The 17,970-nt window shown below is 35.6% G+C and overlaps 1 long non-coding RNA gene across 1 annotated transcript in view; it reads left to right on the top strand.

The window, feature by feature from the left end:
- The first annotated feature begins 966 nt into the window (after window positions 1–966).
- The window catches only part of LOC131382434 (uncharacterized), a 40,867-nt gene continuing 23,863 nt past the window's right edge, over window positions 967–17,970 (top strand). Inside the window, exon 1 of the long non-coding RNA XR_009211926.1 lies at window positions 967–1,063. This is a non-coding gene — a long non-coding RNA (uncharacterized LOC131382434). The remainder of the gene's footprint in view (window positions 1,064–17,970) is intronic.

Below are 17,970 nucleotides of genomic sequence, written 5' to 3'. Positions count from 1 at the left end.
ACATGCAAAGAGAAGTCTGGCCAAGACGTAAAATTAGTTCATTTGCTTTCTTGATGTGGTCTAACACTTACTATGACCTGGCTAAGTGCCCTGTTGTATTATGGTATCTCCGAAGAGTTTTGAGAAAAATTCAGAGCCCTTGATTATTTTTCTGTCTACTACTTATATATAAGAGTGCTTTGAGGTCACAGTCAGAGGTGGACAAGACGTCAGAGCTGGACAAGCCCATAGGGTCCACTTGCATAGAGTATGCTGAACTTGCAAGCATAAACAATGTCTAGGGGTGACCTCGTCCTCTTTGAAGATTCGGATTTTCCATCTGATATGGGTCCTGGAAATCTGTATTTCTGATAAATATTTCATGTGATTCTCATAATCTGTCAAGTTCAGAAAACACCAGTCATTTAACAGATCAGAAAACAGCCCTGGAGAGAAGGAACACGCCCAAAATAACATCATGATGAGATTCTCGCTGAGTTAAATATCTAAAAATCCCAACTCAAAATGCATGTTCTATTCACTACCCTAAGCCCTTCCCAGCTGTGCTTTGATTTATCTAGTTATAAAACTGGCCTGATGCATTTTTCCCTTTTTTGTGATTTCTAATGTAAGCTGCAACCCTGGATAAATCAGAAGAGAAGGGTGGGGAGGAAAGATTAGATTGCTCTGGTGTTAACCTTTTAATTAAATCAATGGCTTGTGCCTCTAATAAAGGGAGCGTTGAAGTGCAAAATGGAAGAGAACTACTATGACATATTAAATGCCCTCATTTGTGGGGAGCGCTGAAAGCATAAGTGCCGGGAAGAGGGAATTCGTCCATTTGGATGGAGGAGTCCAGAGGATAGAACTCTGTGGGGCTCTGGATTGTTAGAAACAATACACAGGCCTACAGATGCTTCTGTAGTGGCTCCGTTCATCCCCAGAGAACACCTATTAGCAAGTTGGAGCAGTCCCAGGAAAGCAAGCTGCCTTGTTATTAATGGCAAATGAACCGTGGATGATGCTGTCAGAGAGCCTCTCTCCATCTGACCCACGTTCTCCACTCCACATCATTCTGTTTACGGTATTGTTTTTGGAATTATATTCAGGCTGGGTCAGAAGTCTGCTTCCCTGGTTCTAGAAATGGCTGGTGGCCAAAGTGCTTTTGTATTGAGAACTAATTGGAGGTGAGGCGAGGTGATGCGGTCAGCTTTTGGAACTAGTGCAAAGGAAAATGTCTAGAGAACCTATTTTTAACTGCCTTGGCGCCTAAATTGACCACTGGAAGGGGGAGCTGCTCCGAGTGGTAGATAAGTAGATTCCTAATGTATCACACCTGAGACCAAGTTGGTGCCAGCTATTATGGACTTTATTATAGAAAGGAGATGTTTTTCACCATCATACAGTTCAGTTCCCTTTACCCACCCAACACTTCCTGTTTATGGAAGGCAACATGGCGCAGTATAAAAAATGGACGAGTTCAGGTGAGACAGTCTGGGGTTTGAATACCAGATCTGTTCGATTTTACATATATGATTTATTACTTAAACTCCCTGGGCTTTATTGTTCTCATCTCTCAATTGAGGATAATATTTTTTCCTATTTTTTTAAATAGAAATTTGTTTAAATTAATATGTAATTTTCTAGCAGATAAAATTGTTAGCTTATACATTCTTTGAGCACATATTTCTGTCCTCAAGAGCCTCACTCATTCATTGCTGTAACCAGAATTCACTATGAGACTTGGTGGAGGAAATAAACTTAATATATGTTTAAGTGAATGGATGAATTAATAATTAAAAAATGACACTGGGTGCATTTAAAATCTCCACAAGTCCTTAATAACCTACTTATTCTTGCAGTTAATGTCTCTAACATTTATTCAACTTTGGCTTTTTTTTTTAACTTGTACTTCTTGAGCACAACCTATATGCCAAATCCTGTATGATTTGCTGAAGGAAACTTCACATGAATGAATCACAATGCAGGCCCTCAAAAAGTAACAGCCTCCATAGATTTACACTAAAATAAATAATAATTTAAATATAGGTGTTGCTTTTGATTGAGGTGAAAATAGAATTCTAGGGAAACATTAGAGTATGGCATTTATCCACACTGGGAACTCAGGTTGGTTTCTAGAAGTAAATCTAATATTGCCATAATGTACCAGATACAGGACTTTCAAGTATGTTCTCTGTGTGTGTGTGTGTGTGTGTGTGTGTGTGTGTGTGTGTGTATGCATGTGTGTCCATGTCTTAAGTATTAGAAATGCATGCCTCAGTATTTTCATACAAACTCAGTACATTCTGGGAGAGACAGAGATTGTGTACTTTGGATTGATGACTTCCTCAGCTGTCTTATTTGTTTCTTTGTAAGGGTTTGAACATGAGATCTGACCTTTTCTAGATATATGTCTTATCACTTAAACTTCCCAAGCTTTATTGTTTTCACCTATCAATTGAGGATATTATTTTTTTCTTGTTATACTAACAGAGGAAGGACTCAGAAGCTAGTAAGTTCATTAGTAAATCCTAGATATGCTTTTTTTCAGTGGTAGCTAAACTCCTGTAGAAGTTGAAATACATAGTTGAGAGTGGACATTTCTTCTAATTAATGTAACTGATGATGGGAAAAGATGTGCCTGCTGTCCTAGAATGATGAGTGTGGTAGACAATCTCAAGGAGGTGAACACCAGAAAAGGGAATAATTAGATGTTACGCTTGGAAGTGCCCTTTTTCAGTTGTGTTGGAAAAATAGAGGCAGCTTGGAAGACACGTTATTTGACTCAACTGCATCCCCATCATGCCTCCCTAGCAACTGCACACAGTGCAGGCCAAAAATAATTTTCGATTGACTTGTATTTGATTTCGAGGTGGAACAGGGTATTATGAGCTCTGAGCTCAAGCTCAGGCCAAACTGAACTCCATCAGCAGATTTCTTAATAAAAAAGCAAGGTCCCTGCAGGAATTCTACGCTTCAGCCTTATATCTGGCAGTAGTACTTCAACTTCTGAGACACTCTCTTCCAACCAGCTGATGTCAGAGTTTCTTGGAATGTAGTCTGTGTCTTTTGGGTAAAGCAATATTCCTGTGCTGAGGTGGGACATAACTCTTTAACTGCATTCAGAGCATAAATCAGATGAGATTGACAGGTATTTTAGAAAAACCTGGTATAATCTTTAACTGCTAACTCTCCTCCCAGTAAGGATACTGTTAAAGCAAACTAAATATGGCCAGAGAAGGACTCTGTGCTTCTATATTTGAGTCCTTCTGGGTGAACTGTAACCTAACTTAACAGGTAGAAAAGATTAAAAATCTAGCTTAGGAGTATGCACATGTAACAATAGCTGAGTCTTGGCCAATCCCAGCAGCCGTACTTCAACCACTCAAACACTGCTGAATGTTCAAACTGTGTTCAAATAAGACAACCGCCAACCTGTAACCAATCCAGCTGTTTCTGTACCTCACTTCTGATTTCTGTACATCACTTTCTTTTTTTTGTCTATAAATTTGTTCTGACCATGAGGCACCCCTGGAGTCTCTCCGAATCAGCCGTGATTCTGGGAACTGCCCAATTCATGAATTATTCATTGCTCAATTAAGCTCCTTTAAATTTAATTCAGGCGAAGCTTTGTTTTTTAACAATATGAATGAAAGACAAAGCAGCTCTGAGCCTAGTACACAGAAGACATCCAGTAAGTGCGAAACATGCCCAACTTCCTCTGCGTGTATTTTAGGCAGACATTTTAGTTGGCAAAATATTTGGTTTCCAAAATTCAAATAATATGGTTATGTTCCTGTTACCTAACACAACACACATCCCAACCCTTATGCTTCCTCTAAAAATCCACCCATAATCCATGTAACCTGGGAGGCTTGGGAGTTATCTGATCATCACTTTGGACATAGGAATGGCATGTGAAAAGTTACAGTGGTCACACATGTGGAACACATTTAGGGAACTAATGTGGCACCTACTGTTGGCAAGAAGTTGGACAAAATATCTGATAAATAGATTGCTGCCAGACCATGGACAGCCTTGAGCATAGAACAGAAGGGATATATATGATAATATTAATTGAGTTTTTGTTGGGACTCTAGTATGGCATATGACAAACAGTATGCATGTGTCGTGGCCCTCACTGTCCCTACACGATTTGTTGTGTCCCCCTTTTTCTGCTAGGAAAGATGAAACTCAGAGTCTATAAATAACTTTCTCTCAGTCACAGAGTGAAGAAATGGCAGAACTTGGATGTGAATTCAGATCTAACTGAATCAATGTCTATATTTTTAACGAAACATCTATTTTAGGTCCTTGAGCAAAGGGTAGATCTAATACTAGGCATAGGTGAGATGTTAGAAATGCTTGTTTTTTACCACTCTCCTATTTTTTCTGTCTTTTGCTAATCCGTTCTTGTCATATTAAAATCTTTCTCTCCTAGGTTGTTCTGTTCTCAAAGGAAATTACTCTCCTCTGGCTGTCACTGTTTATAAGTGCGTGTGCCAATAATGACTAATGTATCAAAGAGCACCCCATCCAAAAGAAGTTGTAATTTTAATGGGTGAGGCAAAAATGCCTTAAAGACATATTTTGAAATAAAGTGTCAAACGTGTGTTCTTAATAAATAGGATAGGTAGAATCAGATAGAGTTTCAGATGGGGGCAGGGAGGAAGTATTTTTTCTCAGTGGTCCTCAAATCACATTCTACTGGACACCTTTTAATGACTGATACTTGATTAAGGCTTATTTTAAAAAAGTCATTCATTCGTTCAATATATGGCCATTAGCAAAACTCTATGCCAGGAATGACAGCAGCATTGGGGATACAGAAAAGAAAGGTATAGTCACTTTCCTCGAAGAGCACACCATCAAATGAGAGAGGCTGTCAAGCACACAGGAGATTAGAGCACAGGGCAATGGGTCAAGTGATAACACAAAGTGGTGTAAGGGCATGGAAGGAATCTTTTAAGTCAGACTGTGAGGTCAAGGTCTACTTCATGCCTCCTCTCAAAAAGCAAAATTTAAGCTAAGTGGAAAAATTCATAGAAAATGGCTTGAAATAAAAGTAAGGGATTTTAAAAGGAAAAATATATTGTCCTAACTCTGGAGGCCCTCTCAGTCTACCAAGGTGCCCAGTAAATGCTTAACCCAAATTATATAATTCTTTAAACACTGAAACAAATATTGCTACTTTCTTTATGGCAGTGTTATCATCTCTTCATAGGTCATAACTTGTATCAAGGTGAGAATGTTCAGGATCCCATGGCATTGTGCTGCCCACTATAGTAGCCTTCTGACATATGTGGTTCTTGACCATTTGAAATGTGGTTGATGTGACTGAGAAACCGAATTTTTAATTGAATTGTAATGTGACATAACTATAAAATATATACTGAGTTTTGAAAACCTAGTCTGAAAAAGCAAATTTGAGCTATCTCATTTTTTGGTTTATTATGTCTGTTGACTACATGGGAAGGGCATATTGGGTCAAATGCAAAGTAACATTTTAAAAAGTGGGAGAAAGAGCATCCCATGAAGAGGGACTAGCACATGCAAAGAAAAGGAAGCGTGGGAGAGCAAGGCACATACAGTAAATTTCTTAGCTCAGCTGCTGTAACAACATACTAGAGATACTGGGTGGCTTAAACAGAAGAAACGTATTCCTCACAGTTCTAAGGGCTGAGAAGTCCAAGATTCAAGGTGCTGGCTGTTTTGATTTCTGATGAGTGTCCAATTTCTGGCTTGTAGTTAGACACTTTCGCATGGAGAAGAGAGGCGAAAAGAGAGAAACATGCTCTCTCAGGTCTCTCCTAAGGGCATTAATGCTATCACGAGGGCTCACCCGCAGGACCTAATTACCTCCTAAAAGACCCATCTCTAAATACCGTCATGTTGAGGATTAAGGTTTCAAAATATGCATTTAGGGTCACAATGTTCAGTCTGTATCAGGTAATTACAAATCCTTCATTACAGCTAGAGTGATGGACACACATACAGGAATATCAGAAAGAGGAAAATGGAGACATTGAGAGGAGCTCAGTCAAAAGGGGGTTGTTAGTGTCTATTTAAGGAAACTGAAAGACAGGCAAATGACAGAAATATTGTGGATTTTGTTTCAGAGCACCACAATAAAGCAAGTTACATGAAAGTTTTGTTTTCCTAATGCAAATTTAAGTGATGTTTACACCATACTGTAGTCCATTAAGCGTGGAGCAGCATTATGTCTAAAAAGCAGCATATACACCTTAATTTGAAAGTATTACTAAAAACTGCTGTTGAAAATTGTGTTGCTATAAACATGCATGTGCAAGTATCTTTCAATCAGTGAGTGAATAAAGAAAACGCAGTATATATATATACACCATGGAATACTACTCAGCCATAAAAAGGAGTGAAATAGTGGCATTTACAGCAACCTGGATGGAACTGGAGACTATTGTTCTAAGTGAAGTAACTGAGGAATGAAAAACCAAACATCATATGTTCTTACTCATAAGTGGGAATTAAACTATGAGGATGCAAAGGCATAGGAATGATACATTGGACTTTGGGGACTCAAGAGAAAAAGCAGGAAGGGGGTGAGGGATAAAAGACTACACACTGGGTACAGTGTACACTGCTTAGTTGATGCATGCACCAAAATCTCAGAAATCGCCACCGAAAGATTTATTCATGTAACCAAACACCACCTGCTGCCTAAAACCTATTTAAATAAAATATAAAGTTTAAAAAAAGAAAATAAATAAATAAAATGATAATTCCTCACTATCATCAAATATTTGGTCAAGTTTACCCTTCCCCATGAATCTCATAATGATTTGAAATCTTCTTAACACAAAGAGCTGATAAGTGTTTGTGGTGACAGACATCTCGATTATCCTGATTTAATCATTAAGCATTGTATGCATGTATCAAAATATCATATGCACCACATAAAAATGTACAATTATTATGCACCAGTACAAACAAACAACAACAAAAAAGAAATGCTCTAGGAACTGGAGATACAGAGATGAGTAATGCACGGCCCTCGCCCTCAAGGAGTTAATCATCTAGTGAATAGAACAATCACATATCAGAAGATTACAATTTGGTAAGAGCAACAGTGCATCATGGAATGCAGAGAAATTGATGTCTGAGATAAGTTTTAAAGGATGGTTAGGCATTGAGAGAGAGTGGGGTTGGAGAAGGCCACTGTGAGCAGAGGGAAAGGCATGAAGAAAGGTACAGAGGAAAGAGATATATGAAAAATAAATAAATAAAAGTATTACTAAAATTAAAATATGTTAATGATCATCTGAGTCTTCATGGAGTCCTAACCCTTTGGCTGGCAGAGTCTTAACTCAATTTTGATGGCTGCTGACTGATAAGAGCTGTAGTTGCCAAGGGCTTTGCCATTCCATATATAGAGCATAAGCAGAAGAAATGTAGCATAATTCTTAAGGGCCCTAGAATTTTGGAATGGTAAATGATCTTTTGCTTCACCAGCTGCATTAACCATGAACACGAGAGTCAACTTGTCCTTTTGAAGCTTTGAATCCAGGAATTTACTTATCCTTTCTAGCTATGAAAGTCTTAGATGGCATCTTCTTCCAATAAAAAGCTGTTTTATCTACATGGAAAATCTGTTGTTTAATGCAGCCACCTTTGTTAATTATCTTAGCTAATCACCTGGTAACTTGCTGCAGATTTTCCATCAGCATTTTCTGCTTCCTCTTGCACTTTTATGTTGTGAAGACAATTTATTTCCTTATATCTCATGAACCAACCTCTGCCAGTTTCAACTTTTCTTCTGCAGCTTCCTCGCCTCTCCTAGTGTTCAAAGAATTGAAGAGAACTAGGGCTTTGCTCTGGATTAGGCTTTGACTTGAGAAAATGTAGGTAGTTTGATCTTCTATCCAGACCACTAAATCTATCTCTGTTTCAGCAATATGGCTATTTGGCTTTCTTATCAGTTGTATGTTTAGGGAAGTGGCACTTTTAATTTTGTTCAATAACTTTTTCTCCGCATTCACCACTTAGGTGTTTGGCACAAGAGACCTAACTTTCAGTTTATCTCAGCTTTTGACATGTCTTCCTCACTAAGCTTAATCATTTCTAGCTTTTGATTTAAAGTGAGTAATGTGCCACTCTTCCTTTCACTTGAACACTATAGGCCATTGTAGGGTAATTAATTGGCCTAATTTCCCTATTATTGTGTCTCAGGTTACAGGGAGGACTGAGCAGAGGGAGAGAGATGAGAAGACGGCTGGTTAGTAGAACAATAAGGACACATGCAACATTTATCAATTAAGCTCACTATCTTATTGGCATGTGGTTCACGGTGTCCCAAAATAATTACAATAATAATTTCAAAGATTACTGATTATAGATCACCATAATAGATAGAATAATAATGAAAAAGTTTGAAATATTGCCAGAATTATCCAAATGTGACAGACGCCAAGTGAGTACACGCCGTTGGAAAAAAACGGCACCAACAGAATTGCTAAATTTAGGTGGTTGTCACAAACCTTCACTTTGTGAGAAAAAAAAAGCAATATCTTTGAGGTACAATAAAGTGAAGTGCAGTAAAACAAGCCATGCCTTTATCTAGACCCTGAAGGCCATGGCTTCACTGGAGACTATGAAACAGTTTCTGAAGTAAAAATTCACAGGCAACGTTTTCATTTAAAGGCATGACAAATGCAGGTTTTAGTGATAGTGATCCATGGGGTAGTACTCCTAAATACCTAAATACTCTTTGAGAACACTTCACACATTGTAACTGCTAGGTAAGTAATTGGCAACTGATTATAGATTTTTTTTTCTTCCAAAGAAAGGATACTGTAGTGCACTTACAGCTGCCAGTCTCTCCTCCTATCCTTAGAACTCTACTCACAGGCAGAAAACACAATCAAGGAGCTAAAGTTATTGGTTAGAGAGGCTGTCAAAAGGAGCATCTCTAAGTCATTGGAAGTGACTTGTAATTATCACCAATGTCCACGAGGTGGCAAACAGCCGTGGATCCTGGTCTAACTGGGTCAGCTCCCTATTCTGGCTACTGTCTCCTCAGTGAAAAGGTCTTAGAAATTCTCGTACGTTGCCTCGTTGTTCTCATTAGTTTCAAAGAACTTCTTGGTTTCTGCCTCAATTTTATTATTTACCCAGGAGTCATTCAGGAGCAGATTGTTCAATTTCCATGAAGTTGTGTGGTTTTGTGTGAGTTTCTTAATCCTAAGTTTCAATTTGATTGTACTGTGGTCTGAGAGATGGTTTGATATGATTTCAGTTCTTTTGCATTTGCTGAGGAGTATTTTACTTCCAATTATGTGATCGATTTTAGAATAAGTGCCATGTGGAGCTGAGAAGAATGTATATTATGTTGATTTGGGGTAGATAATTCTGTAGACTTCTACTAGTTCCACTTGATCCAGAGCTGAGTTCAAGTCCTGAATATGCTTGTTAATTTTCTGTCTCATAGATCAGTCTAATACTGACAGTAGGGTGACAAACTCTCCCACTATTATTGTGTGGGAGTCTAAGTCTCTTTGGAGGTCTCTAAGAACTTGTTTTATGAATCTGCATACTCCTCTATTGGGTGCATGTCTACTTAGAATAGTTAGCTCTTCTGGTTGAATTGTTCCCTTTACCTTTATGGAATGCCCTTCTTTTTTTTTTTTTTTTGATCTTTGTTGGTTTAATGTCTGTTTTGTCAGAGGCTAGGTTTGCAACCCCTGGATTATTTTTTTATTATTTTTTTATTTTTATTTTTTGCTTTCCATTTGCTTGGTAAATTTTCCTCCATCCCTTAATTTTGAGTCTGTGTGTGTCTTTATACATAAGATGGGTCTCCTGACTACAGCACACTGATGGGTCTTGACTCCTTATCCAATTTGCCAGTCTGTGTCTTTTAATTGGGGCATTTAGCCCATTTACATTTAAGGTTAGTATTGTTATGTATTAATTTGATTCTGTCATCATGATGCTATTTGGTTATTTTGCACACTGGTTGATGCAGTTTCTTCATAGTGTCATTGGTCTTTATATTTTGGTGTGTTTTTGCAGTTGCTGGTACTGGTTTTTCCTTTCCATATTTAGTACTTCTTTCAGGAACTCTTGCAGGGAAGGCCTGGTGGTGACAAAATCCGTCAGTATTTCCTTGTTTGTGGCAGCACAATTTTCAACTGCATTTTTTTGTAATACTTTTAAGGTATATAAACTGGTTTTTAGACATAATGCTGCTCCACACTTAATGGAATACACTATACTGTAAACATTACACATTATGGTATAAATTTGGATTGGGAAAACAAAAAAATTTATGTAACTTGCTTTATTGTGGTGCTCTGAAATGAAACCCATATTATCTCTGTCATTTTCCTGTCTCTCCATTTTCTTAAACAGACCCTAGTAGCCTCCTTTTGACTGAGCCCCTCTCCATGTCTCCATTGCTTTAAGTCACCTGCAACTCCTCCTGTAGTTGTTTCTCAATATCTTTATTTTATTTTTTCTTTAGGAAGTGTTGAGGAGATAGGGGAGGTTTAGGCTGGAAAGCTACGGATTCTAAAGTTCTTCTCATAAAAAATTGTTGTTCTGGACTCTCCTTGGAAGTTCACATTTATCTTTTCCAATCTGTTTTATTGTGTGATAGCCTATTCTTTTCAAAATATTTTTTAAAATCTCAAATAAAAATCAACTCCACGTGAAACTGTTTGAGATCATCCATAAATGCATTTGTGTGGTGAACAGAAACTCATGTGCTGGATTTGGCCAAGCCTGGATTCAAATTCCACCTCCAATACCTGTGGTCCCTGACACCTGACATCTGGCCTCACTTAGAGTGTGCTTTTTCCTCCCAACCAATATGGGAGTAAACCTGAGGGTATAGTATGTTCTTATTTCACATTTGACTCATGTGACGTTAGAGCAAAATATTTAAAAGGGAAGAAAATAGGAGAGCTTTATTTTTGCAAGTATAAAGAAGGTAAGACATCACACCTCCCAAGACATTTTCTTTTTTTTAGTATAAAAAAAAGTAAACAGGATACATGTATAGAATGTGCAGGTTTGTTACATAGGTATATGTGTGCCATGGTGGTTTGCTGCACCTATTGATCCGTCCTCTAAGTTCCCTCCCCTCACCCTTCACCCCCCAACAGGCCCTGGTGTGTGTTGTCCCCCTCACTGTGTCTATGTGTTGTAGCAAAATGGTATGGATTCTAGTCCTGCATAGATTAGAAATTGGCTGTTTGACTTAGTCTAGCCACTTTTTTTCCCTGGTCCTTGGTTTACTTATTTGTATAGTGAAGATATTGGAGAACCACTAATTTTAATTCTTCTTCAATGAGCACTAATTAAGAGCCAGATTCTGTGCTAAATGATTTGTGGCAATATCTCCCTTCTCAACAACCACCTTATGAGACAGGCAGTCATTTACTCCCATGTTGGTTGTGAGGAAACAGCACACTCTAGGTGAGGCCAGATGTCAGATCTCAGGGATGGCAGGTATTGGAGGCAGGATTTGGATCCAGGCTTGGCCAACTCCAGAGTCTGAATTTCTGTCCACCACACAAATGCATTTATGGATGATCTCAAAACAGCTATTTTCTCTAATAAAGATAATAGGAAATTTGAAAGACTTATTAGAAAGTGGTAGAATTGCAGAGCTGTAAGTTGAATGGAACTAAAAATAACTTATTTGCTTTGAACAATTATATAAGTTTCTGATTGGGACTGCAATAAATTACCACAGACTTAGTGGCTAAAAACAACACAAATTTACTGTTCTAAAATAATTATTATTAAAATTTACAATATTTTTATGAAAATAAATGTACTATTTAAATGTTTTTCTGATACTCAAATGTCTGAAATGGATCTCAGTGGGCTAAAATCAAGGTGTCAACAGGGATCTCAGGGAGATTCCACTTCCTGCTTTTTCAGCTTTTAGAGGCCTCCTGCATCCCTTTGTTTATGGCCCCTTCCATCATCATCAAAGTCAAAAGCAAAGTAGCTTCCAGATTCTCTCCGTGTCTGACACTGACTCTCCTGCTTCCCTCTTTTGCTTATATGGAGGGCCCCTTGTCATTCCATGGGAACATCCAGATAATCCAGGATAGTCTCAAAGTCCCTAACATCTGTAAACTCCTTTTGTCAGGAATAGTGGCATAGTCATAGGTGCTGGAGATTAGGATGTGACAAGCTATTATTCAGCTTACCACTATAGCTAACATGCATTGCTTTCTTACTGTGCTTCAGGCACTGTTCTAACCACTTTACATTAAATGTTCTCTTCCAAACAGTTCAGTGAGTCTGTTACTACCAGTTCCTTTTTAAAGATGAAGACCCTGAGGCTCAGGGATTTTGCATAATGGTTCAAGATCATCAGCTAGTAAGGAAGATGGTAGTTTCTCCAGAGCCTTTGCTGTTATTATTTTATATACAATAGGGTCTCTGCAGTAAGAATTATGGGTGCTTTCACAGGTGTATTCAGTGTGCCAATATCTTTATAGTTAGGACTGCCATTTTCAATTTACCTTAGGCCTTCAGGCCCTCTTAGAAGCAGCTAAAACTATATTATAGCACTGGAAAATTACACCTTTGGCAATCTCCAGATACCCTGACACTGTGCTCTACAGAGACTCAAATTTCCACACAAGATGGTATGATCACTAGCTAAAAATAAGTTTTTCACTAATGGATATACTTTTGCCTCTTTGTCTACTATATCTACTATAACTCAGTTTTGTGGGGTTTTAATCTTTCCATTATAAACTTTTAAATAAAAGATACAATGAAATCGACATGTTGTTGTTTTTTTTTCGCTGTGTAGTTCCATGAGTTTTAACAAATGTATAGATTTGTGTAACCACCTCCACAATTGTGGTGGTTCTACCTCCCCCAGAACTCTTTGTAGTCCACTTTGTTGCCACCTTCCCCCAAGTCCTAATGCTGGCAGCTACTCATCATCTTATCCATAGTTTTACCTTTCTAAGATTACCATGTATATGGACTCACACAGTAGTTGATCTTTTGAAACTTTTCTTTCACACTGGACAGTTTCATTGAGATCCATATTTTGCACTAATCAATTGTTTGATTTATTGCAGAATAGTATATCACTGTGAGTGTCCCACAGCTTGTTCACCCATTCAACTGTTGGTGCACATTTGGTTGGTTTGTAGTCTTCAGAGATTATGAAGGAAGTGCTATAAATAGTCACATGCACTTTCTTGGGTAAACAGAAGGTTTTATTTTAATAGGAAAATTCTTAAGAATAGTGTTGTTGTTATATAGTAAATATATGTTTAACTTTATTATAAAAATTTCCAAACTACTGTCCAGAGAGGCTGTACAATTTTGCATTCCCACCAGCAATATATGAGAATTCTAGCTGGATGTAGAATTCTAGTTCTGAGAATTCTACAGCCTCAGAGCCAGTACTTGTTTTATTATCAGCTTTTTGTTTTTTTTTTTAGTTATTTCAATAGATATGTAGTGACATATCATATTTTTATCTTGCATAACTTCTAATTTTTCAGTTTTCTAATGGCTGGCGATGTTGAATTTCTTTGTATGTGCTTATTTGCTATCAGTATATATACTTTGATAAAATGTCTGATCTTTATGAACAATTTATTTTTTTCTTTTTCTACTGTTCAGTATGAAGACTTTTTTATATATTCTAGATACTAGTCGTTTCTCAGATATAAGATTTAGAAAGAATGTTTTCAAATCTGTACCTTGTATTTTTATACCCTTAATAGCGTCTTTCACGATCAATTTAAAAACATTTTTGATAAATTCTTTGCTATGGTATCATAGCTAAGAATTATTTGCCTACTCAAGGTCACAGACGTTTCCTGTGCCTACCTCAAATACTTTATTCTAAAAGTTGTATATCTCTACATTTTACATAGAGATCTTTATTGAATTATTTTTGAATAAGTTATAGGTTTAGGGCAGGGTTCAGTTTTGCATACGAATATCCAATTGTTTCGATACATTTATTGAAAAGACTGTGCTCTGTTCATTAAATTTCTTTAGCACCTTTGTCAAAAATCAGTTAGGCTTATTTGTGTGGATCTACTTCTGTGTTCTCCCTTCTCTCCCGCTGATGTATGTGCCTATCTCTACACCAATACCATGCTGTATCCATTACCCTGGTTATATAGTACGTCTTAAAAAGCAGAAAATGCAACTCCTCAAGATTTATTCATTTATTTTTTCCAAAATTGTTTTGGCTATTCCAGTCCTTTCGGTTTTCAAATAAATTTTATAATCAACTCATCTGTAACTATAAAAACATCCTGCTGAAATTCTCATTGTATTTGTATTAAAATTACAGATCCGTTCGGAAGTAATTGACATCCTAAGTGTATTTTTTCTTCGAATCTATGAATACAATATAACTCTCTATTTATTTATAAATTATTTGATTTATCTCATCAGCATTTTGTAGTTTTTAGCACATAAGTTCTTTATATTTTTTGTTAGATTTATGACAAAGTTTTTTACTTTTAAGCTATTCTAAATATTGTTTTTAAAATTTTGTATTTCCAGGTTTTCTTTGCTAATATATAGAAATAAAGATTGAGTTTTCTGTTTAGCTTACATCTTGAGACCTTGTAAAACTCATTTATTAGTTCTAGCATCTCTTTTTGTAGACTCCTTACAATTTTCCACCTAGACAATCACATTGTTTGTAAATAGGGACAGTTGTGTTTCTTCTTTTAATTACTAGTTCCTTTTTGCCTGTTGTCACTTACTATTTTGTATTATGGTGAATAGAAATAGTAAGAGTTGAAATCCTATCATTTTCCTCCATCTTAGGAGGCAAACATTCCATCTGCTATCATTCAGTAAAATGTTTTAGATTTTTGTTGACATCATTTTCCAGGTGGAGATGGGTTCTTCATATTCCTAGTTTGATAAGAAGTTTTTTATTTTATTTTGCTTGTTTTAAATCACAACTATGAGTTGAACACTGTCAAATACATTTTCTGAATGAATTAATATGACCACACTGTTTTACTTATTTGTCTATTATAACATGATATTTTATACTGAGTGGTTTTGAATAATGCACTAACTTTGCAATCCTTGGGTAAACCGCATTTAGGTACCATGTATTGTATAAATTGTGCATTCCATTTTTCAATATTTAGTTGTGAATTTATCTATGTTCATGATGGGTGTTGCTCTATCGTTTTCTTAGACTGTCTTGTCTGGTTTTGGTATCAAAAATCTGTGACCTTTTAAAATGATTTAGAGAATGTTACTTCCTCTGATTTTCTGGGAGAGATTGTGAAGGACTGTTTTTATATATTATTTCAATATTGGTAGAATTTTTCAGTGAAACCATCTAGACCTAGAGTTTTCTTTACATGAAAAATGTTAACTAGATATTTAATTTTTTTAATATGTATAGGACTATTTAGTTTTTCTATTTTTATTTATTAATTCATAGTTGTTTGAGTCTTTCAAGGAATTGGTTCATTTCATATAAATTTTCCTATTTAGGGTAGAGTGGAATGTCATTTCAAAGTCATTTAATTTTCCTATTTTTATTCCCAAAATTGTAATTTGTGTCTTTCCATTTTTGTTTTGTTTTATTGATATTTATTTTTATTTTTATTATTTTGTTCCTATTTCTATTATTTCATTTATTTCTTACTTCTATATGCTTTGGGTTCATTTTGCTCTTCTTTCTCTAATTTCCTAAGGTGGAAAGTTATATGCTTATTCATTTTTAATATAATAATATATACTATAAATAGCCCTCTAACAACTGTTTTAGTATCATCACAGAAATGTTAGTACAGGTTGATTATACCTAATTAAAAAAATCTAAAATCTGAAATGCTCTAAAATGCAAAGCATTTTGAGCATCAACATGATGCTGAAAGAAAACGCATATTGGAACAATTTAGATTTCAGGCTTTTGGATTGAAGATTATCAACTGGGAAAGTATAATGCAAATATTTCAAACAAACAAACAAACAAACAAACACTGAAATCCAAAACAGTTTTGGTTCCAAGCATTTTGGGTAAGGAATACCCAATCTGTAAGTTACATTTTCATTTTTGTTCAATTCGAAATATTTTCTAATCTCCTTTCAGACTTCCTCCTTGACTGATGTATTGTTTTATTTTCAAATATTTGGAGAGTTACCATTGTTCTTTCTGTTATTAATTTCTAGCTTAATTTTATTATAATCAGGCAACATACTTGAACTATTATTTCAAATATTTTAAGCTTATTAAGGATAGTTTTATAGCCAAGAATAAAGTTTATGTTTGTGAAGATTTTATGTACACTTGGAAATAACTTGTGTTTTGCTATAATTCTATGGAGTGTTTTATAAATGTCAATTACATTTCATTTGTTTGATAGTGTTTTTCAGTTCTTACAGATCCTTTTTCATATTCTGTTTACTTGCTCTATTAGTGAAAGAAGATTGATGCCTCCAGCTATATTTGTGGATTTGTCCATTTTTCTTTTAGCTTTTGCTTTATGCATTTTGAAGCCTTCTTATTGCCATTTGGGATGAGCATGCCTGTTTGCTGAATTTCTATTATTATGTAATTTGTCTTTTTATCCCTATACTTTTCCTTACTCTGAAGTATAATTTGCTTAACACTAATGTTGCAACTCCACGTCCTCTGTGTCTGAGATTTTGTTCTACATGCAAGCTAACAGTTAACCTATCAGGGTTCCATGGATGTTGATGGAGTACACTAAATTCTTGAGTCTGAGACAAAGGACAATTTATGTCTCACAGAAATAGCAGTATCTATATACTCAGCATTTTTTGCATCAGCTTCCCAAGCCCGAATTCCTACAGGGAAATATGAATGAGACAAGATGACTTAGGTATAAGAAGTGGTTATTTATAGTTGAGAAAATCTGAGCTTAGTGTACCCACATCTTTTAAAATAGGCAGTAATATGCCTGCCCTTTTGTTCAAAAGATGTTAAATATGGTATTATTTGCTTTCTCTTTGTTTCCTCTGTTTCTTTTTCTTATTTTCATCTGTCTTATTTTGTATTATTATAACATTATTTAACATTTTTTTATTTAACTATTACTTTTTTACTGTATCTCTTTGTGTGCTTTCTAAGTGGTTGCTCTTAAAATTATAATTTAAATATTTAGTGTTTTATAATCTATTTGGAATTAATATTTTATCACTTCAAGTGAAATGTAGATGAATGAAGAAACATTACCATTACAAAGATTGTTTTATTCTTCTCTCTTTATGGTGTATTTGCCATTTGTATTGTCTACATACATTGAAAACTCCATCAGACAATGGTATAATTTTTGCTTACATATTTTTTAAAAAACTCAAGTAGAGAAAACTAGCCTACTTATATTTAAATATTTATTTCACATTTTAATCACTCTTTGCTTCATTCTGGAAGTTCCAAGTATCCACTGAATATAATTTCCCTTCTATTTCAATTACTTCCTTTACCATTTCTGTTAGAGAAGGTCTGCTGCTGAAAAATTTTATCGGTTTGCCTTTATCCAAGAATATATTAACTGTACCTTCATTTCTGCAGAATGGTCTGGTGGATTCTCAGTTGACAGTTCTTTACTTTCAGCACTTTATAAATTATATTTCACTGTTTTCTGCCCTTCCTGATTTTTGTTGAGAAATCCATAACAATTTGAATTATTGTTCCCTTATAAGTGATGTTTGCTTTTCTTAGCTTTTTTCCAATACATTTCTCCTCTCTTTTTTTATTATGTCATTAGCAGTTTGATTATGATGAATCAGAGCATGCATATTTTTGAACTTGTCTTGTTTAGGGTTCATTGCGGTTCTTGAATCATTTAACTTATATATTTCCCCAATTGTTTTTCATCGATTATTCTTTTATTTTTCCTGTATATGACCTTCCTTCTTTCATTCTGATAGTCTATGATATGAATGTTAAATCTTTCATTTCATATTACAGGTCTTGGAGTCCCTTTTAATTTTTTCATTATTTTTTATTTT

This window comes from Hylobates moloch, unplaced genomic scaffold, assembly GCF_009828535.3.
Source record: "Hylobates moloch isolate HMO894 unplaced genomic scaffold, HMol_V3 SCAFFOLD_24, whole genome shotgun sequence".
Taxonomy (NCBI): domain Eukaryota; kingdom Metazoa; phylum Chordata; class Mammalia; order Primates; family Hylobatidae; genus Hylobates; species Hylobates moloch.
The sequence above is the reverse complement of the archived record's forward strand: the minus strand, read 5'-3'. Positions and strand labels throughout refer to the sequence as shown.